This window comes from Dendrobates tinctorius, unplaced genomic scaffold (assembly GCF_039654945.1).
Source record: "Dendrobates tinctorius isolate UK_male_01 unplaced genomic scaffold, ASM3965494v1 ptg000620l, whole genome shotgun sequence".
Lineage (NCBI taxonomy): Eukaryota > Metazoa > Chordata > Amphibia > Anura > Dendrobatidae > Dendrobates > Dendrobates tinctorius.
In genome coordinates, this window is record NW_027362275.1 from 27,308 (window position 1) to 42,646 (window position 15,339).

At 35.7% G+C, this 15,339-nt stretch overlaps 16 non-coding genes across 16 annotated transcripts; all 16 read right to left on the bottom strand.

Moving 5' to 3' along the window:
- Window positions 1-1,110: 1,110 nt before the first annotated feature.
- Window positions 1,111-1,192, bottom strand: TRNAL-UAG (transfer RNA leucine (anticodon UAG)). Its single transcript has one exon. It is a non-coding gene; the product is annotated as a tRNA-Leu (tRNA).
- A 238-nt stretch (window positions 1,193-1,430) lies between these two features.
- TRNAL-AAG (transfer RNA leucine (anticodon AAG)) lies at window positions 1,431-1,512 on the bottom strand. Its single transcript has one exon. It is a non-coding gene; the product is annotated as a tRNA-Leu (tRNA).
- A 1,494-nt stretch (window positions 1,513-3,006) lies between these two features.
- TRNAL-UAG (transfer RNA leucine (anticodon UAG)) lies at window positions 3,007-3,088 on the bottom strand. Its single transcript has one exon. It is a non-coding gene; the product is annotated as a tRNA-Leu (tRNA).
- A 238-nt stretch (window positions 3,089-3,326) lies between these two features.
- On the bottom strand, window positions 3,327-3,408 carry TRNAL-AAG (transfer RNA leucine (anticodon AAG)). Its single transcript has one exon. It is a non-coding gene; the product is annotated as a tRNA-Leu (tRNA).
- Window positions 3,409-4,902: 1,494 nt separating this feature from the next.
- TRNAL-UAG (transfer RNA leucine (anticodon UAG)) lies at window positions 4,903-4,984 on the bottom strand. Its single transcript has one exon. It is a non-coding gene; the product is annotated as a tRNA-Leu (tRNA).
- Window positions 4,985-5,222: 238 nt separating this feature from the next.
- Window positions 5,223-5,304, bottom strand: TRNAL-AAG (transfer RNA leucine (anticodon AAG)). The gene has a single exon. It is a non-coding gene; the product is annotated as a tRNA-Leu (tRNA).
- A 1,494-nt stretch (window positions 5,305-6,798) lies between these two features.
- Window positions 6,799-6,880, bottom strand: TRNAL-UAG (transfer RNA leucine (anticodon UAG)). The gene has a single exon. It is a non-coding gene; the product is annotated as a tRNA-Leu (tRNA).
- Window positions 6,881-7,118: 238 nt separating this feature from the next.
- TRNAL-AAG (transfer RNA leucine (anticodon AAG)) lies at window positions 7,119-7,200 on the bottom strand. Its single transcript has one exon. It is a non-coding gene; the product is annotated as a tRNA-Leu (tRNA).
- Window positions 7,201-8,690: 1,490 nt separating this feature from the next.
- Window positions 8,691-8,772, bottom strand: TRNAL-UAG (transfer RNA leucine (anticodon UAG)). Its single transcript has one exon. It is a non-coding gene; the product is annotated as a tRNA-Leu (tRNA).
- Window positions 8,773-9,010: 238 nt separating this feature from the next.
- Window positions 9,011-9,092, bottom strand: TRNAL-AAG (transfer RNA leucine (anticodon AAG)). Its single transcript has one exon. It is a non-coding gene; the product is annotated as a tRNA-Leu (tRNA).
- A 1,494-nt stretch (window positions 9,093-10,586) lies between these two features.
- Window positions 10,587-10,668, bottom strand: TRNAL-UAG (transfer RNA leucine (anticodon UAG)). Its single transcript has one exon. It is a non-coding gene; the product is annotated as a tRNA-Leu (tRNA).
- A 238-nt stretch (window positions 10,669-10,906) lies between these two features.
- On the bottom strand, window positions 10,907-10,988 carry TRNAL-AAG (transfer RNA leucine (anticodon AAG)). Its single transcript has one exon. It is a non-coding gene; the product is annotated as a tRNA-Leu (tRNA).
- Window positions 10,989-12,482: 1,494 nt separating this feature from the next.
- Window positions 12,483-12,564, bottom strand: TRNAL-UAG (transfer RNA leucine (anticodon UAG)). The gene has a single exon. It is a non-coding gene; the product is annotated as a tRNA-Leu (tRNA).
- Window positions 12,565-12,802: 238 nt separating this feature from the next.
- On the bottom strand, window positions 12,803-12,884 carry TRNAL-AAG (transfer RNA leucine (anticodon AAG)). The gene has a single exon. It is a non-coding gene; the product is annotated as a tRNA-Leu (tRNA).
- A 1,494-nt stretch (window positions 12,885-14,378) lies between these two features.
- On the bottom strand, window positions 14,379-14,460 carry TRNAL-UAG (transfer RNA leucine (anticodon UAG)). Its single transcript has one exon. It is a non-coding gene; the product is annotated as a tRNA-Leu (tRNA).
- Window positions 14,461-14,698: 238 nt separating this feature from the next.
- On the bottom strand, window positions 14,699-14,780 carry TRNAL-AAG (transfer RNA leucine (anticodon AAG)). Its single transcript has one exon. It is a non-coding gene; the product is annotated as a tRNA-Leu (tRNA).
- Between the last annotated feature and the right edge of the window lie 559 nt (window positions 14,781-15,339).

The window sequence follows — 15,339 nt, forward strand, 5'->3', positions numbered from 1 at the left end:
GAGAGAAAACAATGGCATATCTTTTTTTTGCAAGATGGCGGATTTTGACTGATGGATACAAACGGATGTGGGAAACAGGCCTTAGGAAAAAGCAATGGTTCTATCCACTGTCTTTTCCTTAGCAGAAAAGTACACAATCATACAAATACAAAAGTACATTGGAGCACACATTAATTTCACTGTTTGCAATATAAAAGAATGCGTTCAATAGGTTATGAAAACCTCCTTTTACTAACATCTGTGGGATTTGAACCCACACCTCAGAAGCACACAATTACAACAGACTATATTTCAAACTTGTGCATGTTGGAAAATAGACAAATCTCTAAACACAAAAAAGCGATGATTCTATCAACTGTCTTTTCCTAAACGGAAAAGCACACACTCATACAAATACAAAAGATTAAAGCACATGCTAATTTGACTGTAAGCAAAGTAATAAGAATAAAATCAAAAGGTTTTCAGAACCTCTTAATACTGGCAGCAGTTGGATTTGAACCCATGCCTCATAAGTACACAAGTACATTGGATTATTTTTAAAATTTGTGCAGGTTGAAAAATAAACAAATCTCTAAGCACAAAAAAGCAATGATTCTAACATCTGTCTTTTCCTAAACAGAAAAACACACACTCATACAAATGCAAAAGAAGATTAAAGCACATGTTAATTATTCTTTTAACAAAATCATAGCAATAAGATCAAAATGTTGTCAAAAACGTATAATAGTTGCAGCAGTAGGATTTCAACTTACGCCTCTGAGCTACTTAAAGTAACTGAAGAACATTTGACTATATTTAAATATCTGTATTTTTGAAGATGAGAAAGTTTCTATGCTCAAGGAAAAAGCAATGATTCTATAAACTGTCTTTTCCTTAAAAGAAAAGCACAAGCTTATACAACTACAAAACAAGGTTAAAGCACATGCTAATTTGTGTGTTAGCAAAATCATAAAAATATGTTCAAAAGGTTAAAATACTGGCAGCAGTGGGATTTGAACCGACGCCTCAGACAGCCTTAGCACACACTCATAACAAAGTACATAAGAGCACATGCTAATTTGGCTGAAAGCAAAGTAATAAGATGAAAATGTTTTTAAATTCTCATAATATTGGCAGCAGTGGGATTTGAACCCACGCCTCGAAAGAGACTGGAGCCTAAATCCAGCGCCTTAGACCGCTCGGCCATGCTACCATCATTTACTGTGTCATGTAAGTTCCTTGGAGTAAGTGTAGTACATGTGAATACATTTCAAACTTGATCATGTTGGAATATGGGCAAGTATCTAAATATTTGGAGAAAGCAATGATTCTATCAAATGTTTTTTCTTAAACAGAAAAGCACACACTCATACCAAAGTACATAAAAGCATATGCTAATTTGACTGAAAGCAAAGCAATAAGATGAAAATGTTTTTAAATTCATATAATATTGGCAGCAGTGGGATTTGAACCCACGCCTCCAAAGAGACTGGAGCCTTAATCCAGCGCCTTAGACCGCTCGGCCATGCTACCACATTTGTTTTCATGTTCAAGCAAGTTTTCTTAGAGTGAGTGAAGTACATTTAACTACATTTAAAATTGTGCATGTGGGAAAATGGGCATGTTTCTAAATATAAGGCCTGCTTCACACATCAGTTTTTTTGGTAAGTCAAAATCCGCTATAATGGCGGATAACGGATCCGTTCCTGTACTGATCACAACGTTTGGCACCGGACCGTTATTTTATCGAATCAGTCAAAGGAAGAATTTTAAAGGAACCGCTGACTGGGGAAGGAGAGAGAGAGACTTAATTTGACTGTAAGCAAAGTAATAAGAATAAAATCAAAAGGTTTTCAGAACCTCTTAATACTGGCAGCAGTTGGATTTGAGCCCATGGGGGGGAAAGAGAGAGAGAGAGAGAGAAAACAATGGCATATCTTTTTTTCGCAAGATGGCGGATTTTGACTGATGGATACAAACGGATGTGGGAAACAGGCCTTAGGAAAAAGCAATGGTTCTATCCACTGTCTTTTCCTTAGCAGAAAAGTACACAATCATACAAATACAAAAGTACATTGGAGCACACATTAATTTCACTGTTTGCAATATAAAAGAATGCGTTCAATAGGTTATGAAAACCTCCTCTTACTAACATCTGTGGGATTTGAACCCACACCTCAGAAGCACACAATTACAACAGACTATATTTCAAACTTGTGCATGTTGGAAAATAGACAAATCTCTAAACACAAAAAAGCGATGATTCTATCAACTGTCTTTTCCTAAACGGAAAAGCACACACTCATACAAATACAAAAGATTAAAGCACATGCTAATTTGACTGTAAGCAAAGTAATAAGAATAAAATCAAAAGGTTTTCAGAACCTCTTAATACTGGCAGCAGTTGGATTTGAACCCATGCCTCATAAGTACACAAGTACATTGGATTATTTTTAAAATTTGTGCAGGTTGAAAAATAAACAAATCTCTAAGCACAAAAAAGCAATGATTCTAACATCTGTCTTTTCCTAAACAGAAAAACACACACTCATACAAATGCAAAAGAAGATTAAAGCACATGTTAATTATTCTTTTAACAAAATCATAGCAATAAGATCAAAATGTTGTCAAAAACGTATAATAGTTGCAGCAGTAGGATTTCAACTTACGCCTCTGAGCTACTTAAAGTAACTGAAGAACATTTGACTATATTTAAATATCTGTATTTTTGAAGATGAGAAAGTTTCTATGCTCAAGGAAAAAGCAATGATTCTATAAACTGTCTTTTCCTTAAAAGAAAAGCACAAGCTTATACAACTACAAAACAAGGTTAAAGCACATGCTAATTTGTGTGTTAGCAAAATCATAAAAATATGTTCAAAAGGTTAAAATACTGGCAGCAGTGGGATTTGAACCGACGCCTCAGACAGCCTTAGCACACACTCATAACAAAGTACATAAGAGCACATGCTAATTTGGCTGAAAGCAAAGTAATAAGATGAAAATGTTTTTAAATTCTCATAATATTGGCAGCAGTGGGATTTGAACCCACGCCTCGAAAGAGACTGGAGCCTAAATCCAGCGCCTTAGACCGCTCGGCCATGCTACCATCATTTACTGTGTCATGTAAGTTCCTTGGAGTAAGTGTAGTACATGTGAATACATTTCAAACTTGATCATGTTGGAATATGGGCAAGTATCTAAATATTTGGAGAAAGCAATGATTCTATCAAATGTTTTTTCTTAAACAGAAAAGCACACACTCATACCAAAGTACATAAAAGCATATGCTAATTTGACTGAAAGCAAAGCAATAAGATGAAAATGTTTTTAAATTCATATAATATTGGCAGCTGTGGGATTTGAACCCACGCCTCCAAAGAGACTGGAGCCTTAATCCAGCGCCTTAGACCGCTCGGCCATGCTACCACATTTGTTTTCATGTTCAAGCAAGTTTTCTTAGAGTAAGTGAAGTACATTTAACTACATTTAAAATTGTGCATGTGGGAAAATGGGCATGTTTCTAAATATAAGGCCTGCTTCACACATCAGTTTTTTTGGTAAGTCAAAATCCGCTATAATGGCGGATAACAGATCCGTTCCTGTACTGATCACAACGTTTGGCACCGGACCGTTATTTTATCGAATCAGTCAAAGGAATAATTTTAAAGGAACCGCTGACTGGGGAAGGAGAGAGAGAGACTTAATTTGACTGTAAGCAAAGTAATAAGAATAAAATCAAAAGGTTTTCAGAACCTCTTAATACTGGCAGCAGTTGGATTTGAGCCCATGGGGGGGAAAGAGAGAGAGAGAGAGAGAAAACAATGGCATATCTTTTTTTTGCAAGATGGCGGATTTTGACTGATGGATACAAACGGATGTGGGAAACAGGCCTTAGGAAAAAGCAATGGTTCTATCCACTGTCTTTTCCTTAGCAGAAAAGTACACAATCATACAAATACAAAAGTACATTGGAGCACACATTAATTTCACTGTTTGCAATATAAAAGAATGCGTTCAATAGGTTATGAAAACCTCCTCTTACTAACATCTGTGGGATTTGAACCCACACCTCAGAAGCACACAATTACAACAGACTATATTTCAAACTTGTGCATGTTGGAAAATAGACAAATCTCTAAACACAAAAAAGCGATGATTCTATCAACTGTCTTTTCCTAAACGGAAAAGCACACACTCATACAAATACAAAAGATTAAAGCACATGCTAATTTGACTGTAAGCAAAGTAATAAGAATAAAATCAAAAGCTTTTCAGAACCTCTTAATACTGGCAGCAGTTGGATTTGAACCCATGCCTCATAAGTACACAAGTACATTGGATTATTTTTAAAATTTGTGCAGGTTGAAAAATAAACAAATCTCTAAGCACAAAAAAGCAATGATTCTAACATCTGTCTTTTCCTAAACAGAAAAACACACACTCATACAAATGCAAAAGAAGATTAAAGCACATGTTAATTATTCTTTTAACAAAATCATAGCAATAAGATCAAAATGTTGTCAAAAACGTATAATAGTTGCAGCAGTAGGATTTCAACTTACGCCTCTGAGCTACTTAAAGTAACTGAAGAACATTTGACTATATTTAAATATCTGTATTTTTGAAGATGAGAAAGTTTCTATGCTCAAGGAAAAAGCAATGATTCTATAAACTGTCTTTTCCTTAAAAGAAAAGCACAAGCTTATACAACTACAAAACAAGGTTAAAGCACATGCTAATTTGTGTGTTAGCAAAATCATAAAAATATGTTCAAAAGGTTAAAATACTGGCAGCAGTGGGATTTGAACCGACGCCTCAGACAGCCTTAGCACACACTCATAACAAAGTACATAAGAGCACATGCTAATTTGGCTGAAAGCAAAGTAATAAGATGAAAATGTTTTTAAATTCTCATAATATTGGCAGCAGTGGGATTTGAACCCACGCCTCGAAAGAGACTGGAGCCTAAATCCAGCGCCTTAGACCGCTCGGCCATGCTACCATCATTTACTGTGTCATGTAAGTTCCTTGGAGTAAGTGTAGTACATGTGAATACATTTCAAACTTGATCATGTTGGAATATGGGCAAGTATCTAAATATTTGGAGAAAGCAATGATTCTATCAAATGTTTTTTCTTAAACAGAAAAACACACACTCATACCAAAGTACATAAAAGCATATGCTAATTTGACTGAAAGCAAAGCAATAAGATGAAAATGTTTTTAAATTCATATAATATTGGCAGCAGTGGGATTTGAACCCACGCCTCCAAAGAGACTGGAGCCTTAATCCAGCGCCTTAGACCGCTCGGCCATGCTACCACATTTGTTTTCATGTTCAAGCAAGTTTTCTTAGAGTAAGTGAAGTACATTTAACTACATTTAAAATTGTGCATGTGGGAAAATGGGCATGTTTCTAAATATAAGGCCTGCTTCACACATCAGTTTTTTTGGTAAGTCAAAATCCGCTATAATGGCGGATAACGGATCCGTTCCTGTACTGATCACAACGTTTGGCACCGGACCGTTATTTTATCGAATCAGTCAAAGGAAGAATTTTAAAGGAACCGCTGACTGGGGAAGGAGAGAGAGAGACTTAATTTGACTGTAAGCAAAGTAATAAGAATAAAATCAAAAGGTTTTCAGAACCTCTTAATACTGGCAGCAGTTGGATTTGAGCCCATGGGGGGGAAAGAGAGAGAGAGAGAGAGAAAACAATGGCATATCTTTTTTTCGCAAGATGGCGGATTTTGACTGATGGATACAAACGGATGTGGGAAACAGGCCTTAGGAAAAAGCAATGGTTCTATCCACTGTCTTTTCCTTAGCAGAAAAGTACACAATCATACAAATACAAAAGTACATTGGAGCACACATTAATTTCACTGTTTGCAATATAAAAGAATGCGTTCAATAGGTTATGAAAACCTCCTCTTACTAACATCTGTGGGATTTGAACCCACACCTCAGAAGCACACAATTACAACAGACTATATTTCAAACTTGTGCATGTTGGAAAATAGACAAATCTCTAAACACAAAAAAGCGATGATTCTATCAACTGTCTTTTCCTAAACGGAAAAGCACACACTCATACAAATACAAAAGATTAAAGCACATGCTAATTTGACTGTAAGCAAAGTAATAAGAATAAAATCAAAAGGTTTTCAGAACCTCTTAATACTGGCAGCAGTTGGATTTGAACCCATGCCTCATAAGTACACAAGTACATTGGATTATTTTTAAAATTTGTGCAGGTTGAAAAATAAACAAATCTCTAAGCACAAAAAAGCAATGATTCTAACATCTGTCTTTTCCTAAACAGAAAAACACACACTCATACAAATGCAAAAGAAGATTAAAGCACATGTTAATTATTCTTTTAACAAAATCATAGCAATAAGATCAAAATGTTGTCAAAAACGTATAATAGTTGCAGCAGTAGGATTTCAACTTACGCCTCTGAGCTACTTAAAGTAACTGAAGAACATTTGACTATATTTAAATATCTGTATTTTTGAAGATGAGAAAGTTTCTATGCTCAAGGAAAAAGCAATGATTCTATAAACTGTCTTTTCCTTAAAAGAAAAGCACAAGCTTATACAACTACAAAACAAGGTTAAAGCACATGCTAATTTGTGTGTTAGCAAAATCATAAAAATATGTTCAAAAGGTTAAAATACTGGCAGCAGTGGGATTTGAACCGACGCCTCAGACAGCCTTAGCACACACTCATAACAAAGTACATAAGAGCACATGCTAATTTGGCTGAAAGCAAAGTAATAAGATGAAAATGTTTTTAAATTCTCATAATATTGGCAGCAGTGGGATTTGAACCCACGCCTCGAAAGAGACTGGAGCCTAAATCCAGCGCCTTAGACCGCTCGGCCATGCTACCATCATTTACTGTGTCATGTAAGTTCCTTGGAGTAAGTGTAGTACATGTGAATACATTTCAAACTTGATCATGTTGGAATATGGGCAAGTATCTAAATATTTGGAGAAAGCAATGATTCTATCAAATGTTTTTTCTTAAACAGAAAAGCACACACTCATACCAAAGTACATAAAAGCATATGCTAATTTGACTGAAAGCAAAGCAATAAGATGAAAATGTTTTTAAATTCATATAATATTGGCAGCAGTGGGATTTGAACCCACGCCTCCAAAGAGACTGGAGCCTTAATCCAGCGCCTTAGACCGCTCGGCCATGCTACCACATTTGTTTTCATGTTCAAGCAAGTTTTCTTAGAGTAAGTGAAGTACATTTAACTACATTTAAAATTGTGCATGTGGGAAAATGGGCATGTTTCTAAATATAAGGCCTGCTTCACACATCAGTTTTTTTGGTAAGTCAAAATCCGCTATAATGGCGGATAACGGATCTGTTCCTGTACTGATCACAACGTTTGGCACCGGACCGTTATTTTATCGAATCAGTCAAAGGAAGAATTTTAAAGGAACCGCTGACTGGGGAAGGAGAGAGAGAGACTTAATTTGACTGTAAGCAAAGTAATAAGAATAAAATCAAAAGGTTTTCAGAACCTCTTAATACTGGCAGCAGTTGGATTTGAGCCCATGGGGGGGAAAGAGAGAGAGAGAGAAAACAATGGCATATCTTTTTTTTGCAAGATGGCGGATTTTGACTGATGGATACAAACGGATGTGGGAAACAGGCCTTAGGAAAAAGCAATGGTTCTATCCACTGTCTTTTCCTTAGCAGAAAAGTACACAATCATACAAATACAAAAGTACATTGGAGCACACATTAATTTCACTGTTTGCAATATAAAAGAATGCGTTCAATAGGTTATGAAAACCTCCTCTTACTAACATCTGTGGGATTTGAACCCACACCTCAGAAGCACACAATTACAACAGACTATATTTCAAACTTGTGCATGTTGGAAAATAGACAAATCTCTAAACACAAAAAAGCGATGATTCTATCAACTGTCTTTTCCTAAACGGAAAAGCACACACTCATACAAATACAAAAGATTAAAGCACATGCTAATTTGACTGTAAGCAAAGTAATAAGAATAAAATCAAAAGCTTTTCAGAACCTCTTAATACTGGCAGCAGTTGGATTTGAACCCATGCCTCATAAGTACACAAGTACATTGGATTATTTTTAAAATTTGTGCAGGTTGAAAAATAAACAAATCTCTAAGCACAAAAAAGCAATGATTCTAACATCTGTCTTTTCCTAAACAGAAAAACACACACTCATACAAATGCAAAAGAAGATTAAAGCACATGTTAATTATTCTTTTAACAAAATCATAGCAATAAGATCAAAATGTTGTCAAAAACGTATAATAGTTGCAGCAGTAGGATTTCAACTTACGCCTCTGAGCTACTTAAAGTAACTGAAGAACATTTGACTATATTTAAATATCTGTATTTTTGAAGATGAGAAAGTTTCTATGCTCAAGGAAAAAGCAATGATTCTATAAACTGTCTTTTCCTTAAAAGAAAAGCACAAGCTTATACAACTACAAAACAAGGTTAAAGCACATGCTAATTTGTGTGTTAGCAAAATCATAAAAATATGTTCAAAAGGTTAAAATACTGGCAGCAGTGGGATTTGAACCGACGCCTCAGACAGCCTTAGCACACACTCATAACAAAGTACATAAGAGCACATGCTAATTTGGCTGAAAGCAAAGTAATAAGATGAAAATGTTTTTAAATTCTCATAATATTGGCAGCAGTGGGATTTGAACCCACGCCTCGAAAGAGACTGGAGCCTAAATCCAGCGCCTTAGACCGCTCGGCCATGCTACCATCATTTACTGTGTCATGTAAGTTCCTTGGAGTAAGTGTAGTACATGTGAATACATTTCAAACTTGATCATGTTGGAATATGGGCAAGTATCTAAATATTTGGAGAAAGCAATGATTCTATCAAATGTTTTTTCTTAAACAGAAAAACACACACTCATACCAAAGTACATAAAAGCATATGCTAATTTGACTGAAAGCAAAGCAATAAGATGAAAATGTTTTTAAATTCATATAATATTGGCAGCAGTGGGATTTGAACCCACGCCTCCAAAGAGACTGGAGCCTTAATCCAGCGCCTTAGACCGCTCGGCCATGCTACCACATTTGTTTTCATGTTCAAGCAAGTTTTCTTAGAGTAAGTGAAGTACATTTAACTACATTTAAAATTGTGCATGTGGGAAAATGGGCATGTTTCTAAATATAAGGCCTGCTTCACACATCAGTTTTTTTGGTAAGTCAAAATCCGCTATAATGGCGGATAACGGATCCGTTCCTGTACTGATCACAACGTTTGGCACCGGACCGTTATTTTATCGAATCAGTCAAAGGAAGAATTTTAAAGGAACCGCTGACTGGGGAAGGAGAGAGAGAGACTTAATTTGACTGTAAGCAAAGTAATAAGAATAAAATCAAAAGGTTTTCAGAACCTCTTAATACTGGCAGCAGTTGGATTTGAGCCCATGGGGGGGAAAGAGAGAGAGAGAGAGAGAAAACAATGGCATATCTTTTTTTCGCAAGATGGCGGATTTTGACTGATGGATACAAACGGATGTGGGAAACAGGCCTTAGGAAAAAGCAATGGTTCTATCCACTGTCTTTTCCTTAGCAGAAAAGTACACAATCATACAAATACAAAAGTACATTGGAGCACACATTAATTTCACTGTTTGCAATATAAAAGAATGCGTTCAATAGGTTATGAAAACCTCCTCTTACTAACATCTGTGGGATTTGAACCCACACCTCAGAAGCACACAATTACAACAGACTATATTTCAAACTTGTGCATGTTGGAAAATAGACAAATCTCTAAACACAAAAAAGCGATGATTCTATCAACTGTCTTTTCCTAAACGGAAAAGCACACACTCATACAAATACAAAAGATTAAAGCACATGCTAATTTGACTGTAAGCAAAGTAATAAGAATAAAATCAAAAGGTTTTCAGAACCTCTTAATACTGGCAGCAGTTGGATTTGAACCCATGCCTCATAAGTACACAAGTACATTGGATTATTTTTAAAATTTGTGCAGGTTGAAAAATAAACAAATCTCTAAGCACAAAAAAGCAATGATTCTAACATCTGTCTTTTCCTAAACAGAAAAACACACACTCATACAAATGCAAAAGAAGATTAAAGCACATGTTAATTATTCTTTTAACAAAATCATAGCAATAAGATCAAAATGTTGTCAAAAACGTATAATAGTTGCAGCAGTAGGATTTCAACTTACGCCTCTGAGCTACTTAAAGTAACTGAAGAACATTTGACTATATTTAAATATCTGTATTTTTGAAGATGAGAAAGTTTCTATGCTCAAGGAAAAAGCAATGATTCTATAAACTGTCTTTTCCTTAAAAGAAAAGCACAAGCTTATACAACTACAAAACAAGGTTAAAGCACATGCTAATTTGTGTGTTAGCAAAATCATAAAAATATGTTCAAAAGGTTAAAATACTGGCAGCAGTGGGATTTGAACCGACGCCTCAGACAGCCTTAGCACACACTCATAACAAAGTACATAAGAGCACATGCTAATTTGGCTGAAAGCAAAGTAATAAGATGAAAATGTTTTTAAATTCTCATAATATTGGCAGCAGTGGGATTTGAACCCACGCCTCGAAAGAGACTGGAGCCTAAATCCAGCGCCTTAGACCGCTCGGCCATGCTACCATCATTTACTGTGTCATGTAAGTTCCTTGGAGTAAGTGTAGTACATGTGAATACATTTCAAACTTGATCATGTTGGAATATGGGCAAGTATCTAAATATTTGGAGAAAGCAATGATTCTATCAAATGTTTTTTCTTAAACAGAAAAGCACACACTCATACCAAAGTACATAAAAGCATATGCTAATTTGACTGAAAGCAAAGCAATAAGATGAAAATGTTTTTAAATTCATATAATATTGGCAGCTGTGGGATTTGAACCCACGCCTCCAAAGAGACTGGAGCCTTAATCCAGCGCCTTAGACCGCTCGGCCATGCTACCACATTTGTTTTCATGTTCAAGCAAGTTTTCTTAGAGTAAGTGAAGTACATTTAACTACATTTAAAATTGTGCATGTGGGAAAATGGGCATGTTTCTAAATATAAGGCCTGCTTCACACATCAGTTTTTTTGGTAAGTCAAAATCCGCTATAATGGCGGATAACAGATCCGTTCCTGTACTGATCACAACGTTTGGCACCGGACCGTTATTTTATCGAATCAGTCAAAGGAATAATTTTAAAGGAACCGCTGACTGGGGAAGGAGAGAGAGAGACTTAATTTGACTGTAAGCAAAGTAATAAGAATAAAATCAAAAGGTTTTCAGAACCTCTTAATACTGGCAGCAGTTGGATTTGAGCCCATGGGGGGGAAAGAGAGAGAGAGAGAGAGAAAACAATGGCATATCTTTTTTTTGCAAGATGGCGGATTTTGACTGATGGATACAAACGGATGTGGGAAACAGGCCTTAGGAAAAAGCAATGGTTCTATCCACTGTCTTTTCCTTAGCAGAAAAGTACACAATCATACAAATACAAAAGTACATTGGAGCACACATTAATTTCACTGTTTGCAATATAAAAGAATGCGTTCAATAGGTTATGAAAACCTCCTCTTACTAACATCTGTGGGATTTGAACCCACACCTCAGAAGCACACAATTACAACAGACTATATTTCAAACTTGTGCATGTTGGAAAATAGACAAATCTCTAAACACAAAAAAGCGATGATTCTATCAACTGTCTTTTCCTAAACGGAAAAGCACACACTCATACAAATACAAAAGATTAAAGCACATGCTAATTTGACTGTAAGCAAAGTAATAAGAATAAAATCAAAAGGTTTTCAGAACCTCTTAATACTGGCAGCAGTTGGATTTGAACCCATGCCTCATAAGTACACAAGTACATTGGATTATTTTTAAAATTTGTGCAGGTTGAAAAATAAACAAATCTCTAAGCACAAAAAAGCAATGATTCTAACATCTGTCTTTTCCTAAACAGAAAAACACACACTCATACAAATGCAAAAGAAGATTAAAGCACATGTTAATTATTCTTTTAACAAAATCATAGCAATAAGATCAAAATGTTGTCAAAAACGTATAATAGTTGCAGCAGTAGGATTTCAACTTACGCCTCTGAGCTACTTAAAGTAACTGAAGAACATTTGACTATATTTAAATATCTGTATTTTTGAAGATGAGAAAGTTTCTATGCTCAAGGAAAAAGCAATGATTCTATAAACTGTCTTTTCCTTAAAAGAAAAGCACAAGCTTATACAACTACAAAACAAGGTTAAAGCACATGCTAATTTGTGTGTTAGCAAAATCATAAAAATATGTTCAAAAGGTTAAAATACTGGCAGCAGTGGGATTTGAACCGACGCCTCAGACAGCCTTAGCACACACTCATAACAAAGTACATAAGAGCACATGCTAATTTGGCTGAAAGCAAAGTAATAAGATGAAAATGTTTTTAAATTCTCATAATATTGGCAGCAGTGGGATTTGAACCCACGCCTCGAAAGAGACTGGAGCCTAAATCCAGCGCCTTAGACCGCTCGGCCATGCTACCATCATTTACTGTGTCATGTAAGTTCCTTGGAGTAAGTGTAGTACATGTGAATAAATTTCAAACTTGATCATGTTGGAATATGGGCAAGTATCTAAATATTTGGAGAAAGCAATGATTCTATCAAATGTTTTTTCTTAAACAGAAAAGCACACACTCATACCAAAGTACATAAAAGCATATGCTAATTTGACTGAAAGCAAAGCAATAAGATGAAAATGTTTTTAAATTCATATAATATTGGCAGCAGTGGGATTTGAACCCACGCCTCCAAAGAGACTGGAGCCTTAATCCAGCGCCTTAGACCGCTCGGCCATGCTACCACATTTGTTTTCATGTTCAAGCAAGTTTTCTTAGAGTAAGTGAAGTACATTTAACTACATTTAAAATTGTGCATGTGGGAAAATGGGCATGTTTCTAAATATAAGGCCTGCTTCACACATCAGTTTTTTTGGTAAGTCAAAATCCGCTATAATGGCGGATAACGGATCCGTTCCTGTACTGATCACAACGTTTGGCACCGGACCGTTATTTTATCGAATCAGTCAAAGGAAGAATTTTAAAGGAACCGCTGACTGGGGAAGGAGAGAGAGAGACTTAATTTGACTGTAAGCAAAGTAATAAGAATAAAATCAAAAGGTTTTCAGAACCTCTTAATACTGGCAGCAGTTGGATTTGAGCCCATGGGGGGGAAAGAGAGAGAGAGAGAGAGAAAACAATGGCATATCTTTTTTTCGCAAGATGGCGGATTTTGACTGATGGATACAAACGGATGTGGGAAACAGGCCTTAGGAAAAAGCAATGGTTCTATCCACTGTCTTTTCCTTAGCAGAAAAGTACACAATCATACAAATACAAAAGTACATTGGAGCACACATTAATTTCACTGTTTGCAATATAAAAGAATGCGTTCAATAGGTTATGAAAACCTCCTCTTACTAACATCTGTGGGATTTGAACCCACACCTCAGAAGCACACAATTACAACAGACTATATTTCAAACTTGTGCATGTTGGAAAATAGACAAATCTCTAAACACAAAAAAGCGATGATTCTATCAACTGTCTTTTCCTAAACGGAAAAGCACACACTCATACAAATACAAAAGATTAAAGCACATGCTAATTTGACTGTAAGCAAAGTAATAAGAATAAAATCAAAAGGTTTTCAGAACCTCTTAATACTGGCAGCAGTTGGATTTGAACCCATGCCTCATAAGTACACAAGTACATTGGATTATTTTTAAAATTTGTGCAGGTTGAAAAATAAACAAATCTCTAAGCACAAAAAAGCAATGATTCTAACATCTGTCTTTTCCTAAACAGAAAAACACACACTCATACAAATGCAAAAGAAGATTAAAGCACATGTTAATTATTCTTTTAACAAAATCATAGCAATAAGATCAAAATGTTGTCAAAAACGTATAATAGTTGCAGCAGTAGGATTTCAACTTACGCCTCTGAGCTACTTAAAGTAACTGAAGAACATTTGACTATATTTAAATATCTGTATTTTTGAAGATGAGAAAGTTTCTATGCTCAAGGAAAAAGCAATGATTCTATAAACTGTCTTTTCCTTAAAAGAAAAGCACAAGCTTATACAACTACAAAACAAGGTTAAAGCACATGCTAATTTGTGTGTTAGCAAAATCATAAAAATATGTTCAAAAGGTTAAAATACTGGCAGCAGTGGGATTTGAACCGACGCCTCAGACAGCCTTAGCACACACTCATAACAAAGTACATAAGAGCACATGCTAATTTGGCTGAAAGCAAAGTAATAAGATGAAAATGTTTTTAAATTCTCATAATATTGGCAGCAGTGGGATTTGAACCCACGCCTCGAAAGAGACTGGAGCCTAAATCCAGCGCCTTAGACCGCTCGGCCATGCTACCATCATTTACTGTGTCATGTAAGTTCCTTGGAGTAAGTGTAGTACATGTGAATACATTTCAAACTTGATCATGTTGGAATATGGGCAAGTATCTAAATATTTGGAGAAAGCAATGATTCTATCAAATGTTTTTTCTTAAACAGAAAAGCACACACTCATACCAAAGTACATAAAAGCATATGCTAATTTGACTGAAAGCAAAGCAATAAGATGAAAATGTTTTTAAATTCATATAATATTGGCAGCTGTGGGATTTGAACCCACGCCTCCAAAGAGACTGGAGCCTTAATCCAGCGCCTTAGACCGCTCGGCCATGCTACCACATTTGTTTTCATGTTCAAGCAAGTTTTCTTAGAGTAAGTGAAGTACATTTAACTACATTTAAAATTGTGCATGTGGGAAAATGGGCATGTTTCTAAATATAAGGCCTGCTTCACACATCAGTTTTTTTGGTAAGTCAAAATCCGCTATAATGGCGGATAACAGATCCGTTCCTGTACTGATCACAACGTTTGGCACCGGACCGTTATTTTATCGAATCAGTCAAAGGAATAATTTTAAAGGAACCGCTGACTGGGGAAGGAGAGAGAGAGACTTAATTTGACTGTAAGCAAAGTAATAAGAATAAAATCAAAAGGTTTTCAGAACCTCTTAATACTGGCAGCAGTTGGATTTGAGCCCATGGGGGGGAAAGAGAGAGAGAGAGAGAGAAAACAATGGCATATCTTTTTTTTGCAAGATGGCGGATTTTGACTGATGGATACAAACGGATGTGGGAAACAGGCCTTAGGAAAAAGCAATGGTTCTATCCACTGTCTTTTCCTTAGCAGAAAAGTACACAATCATACAAATACAAAAGTACATTGGAGCACACATTAAT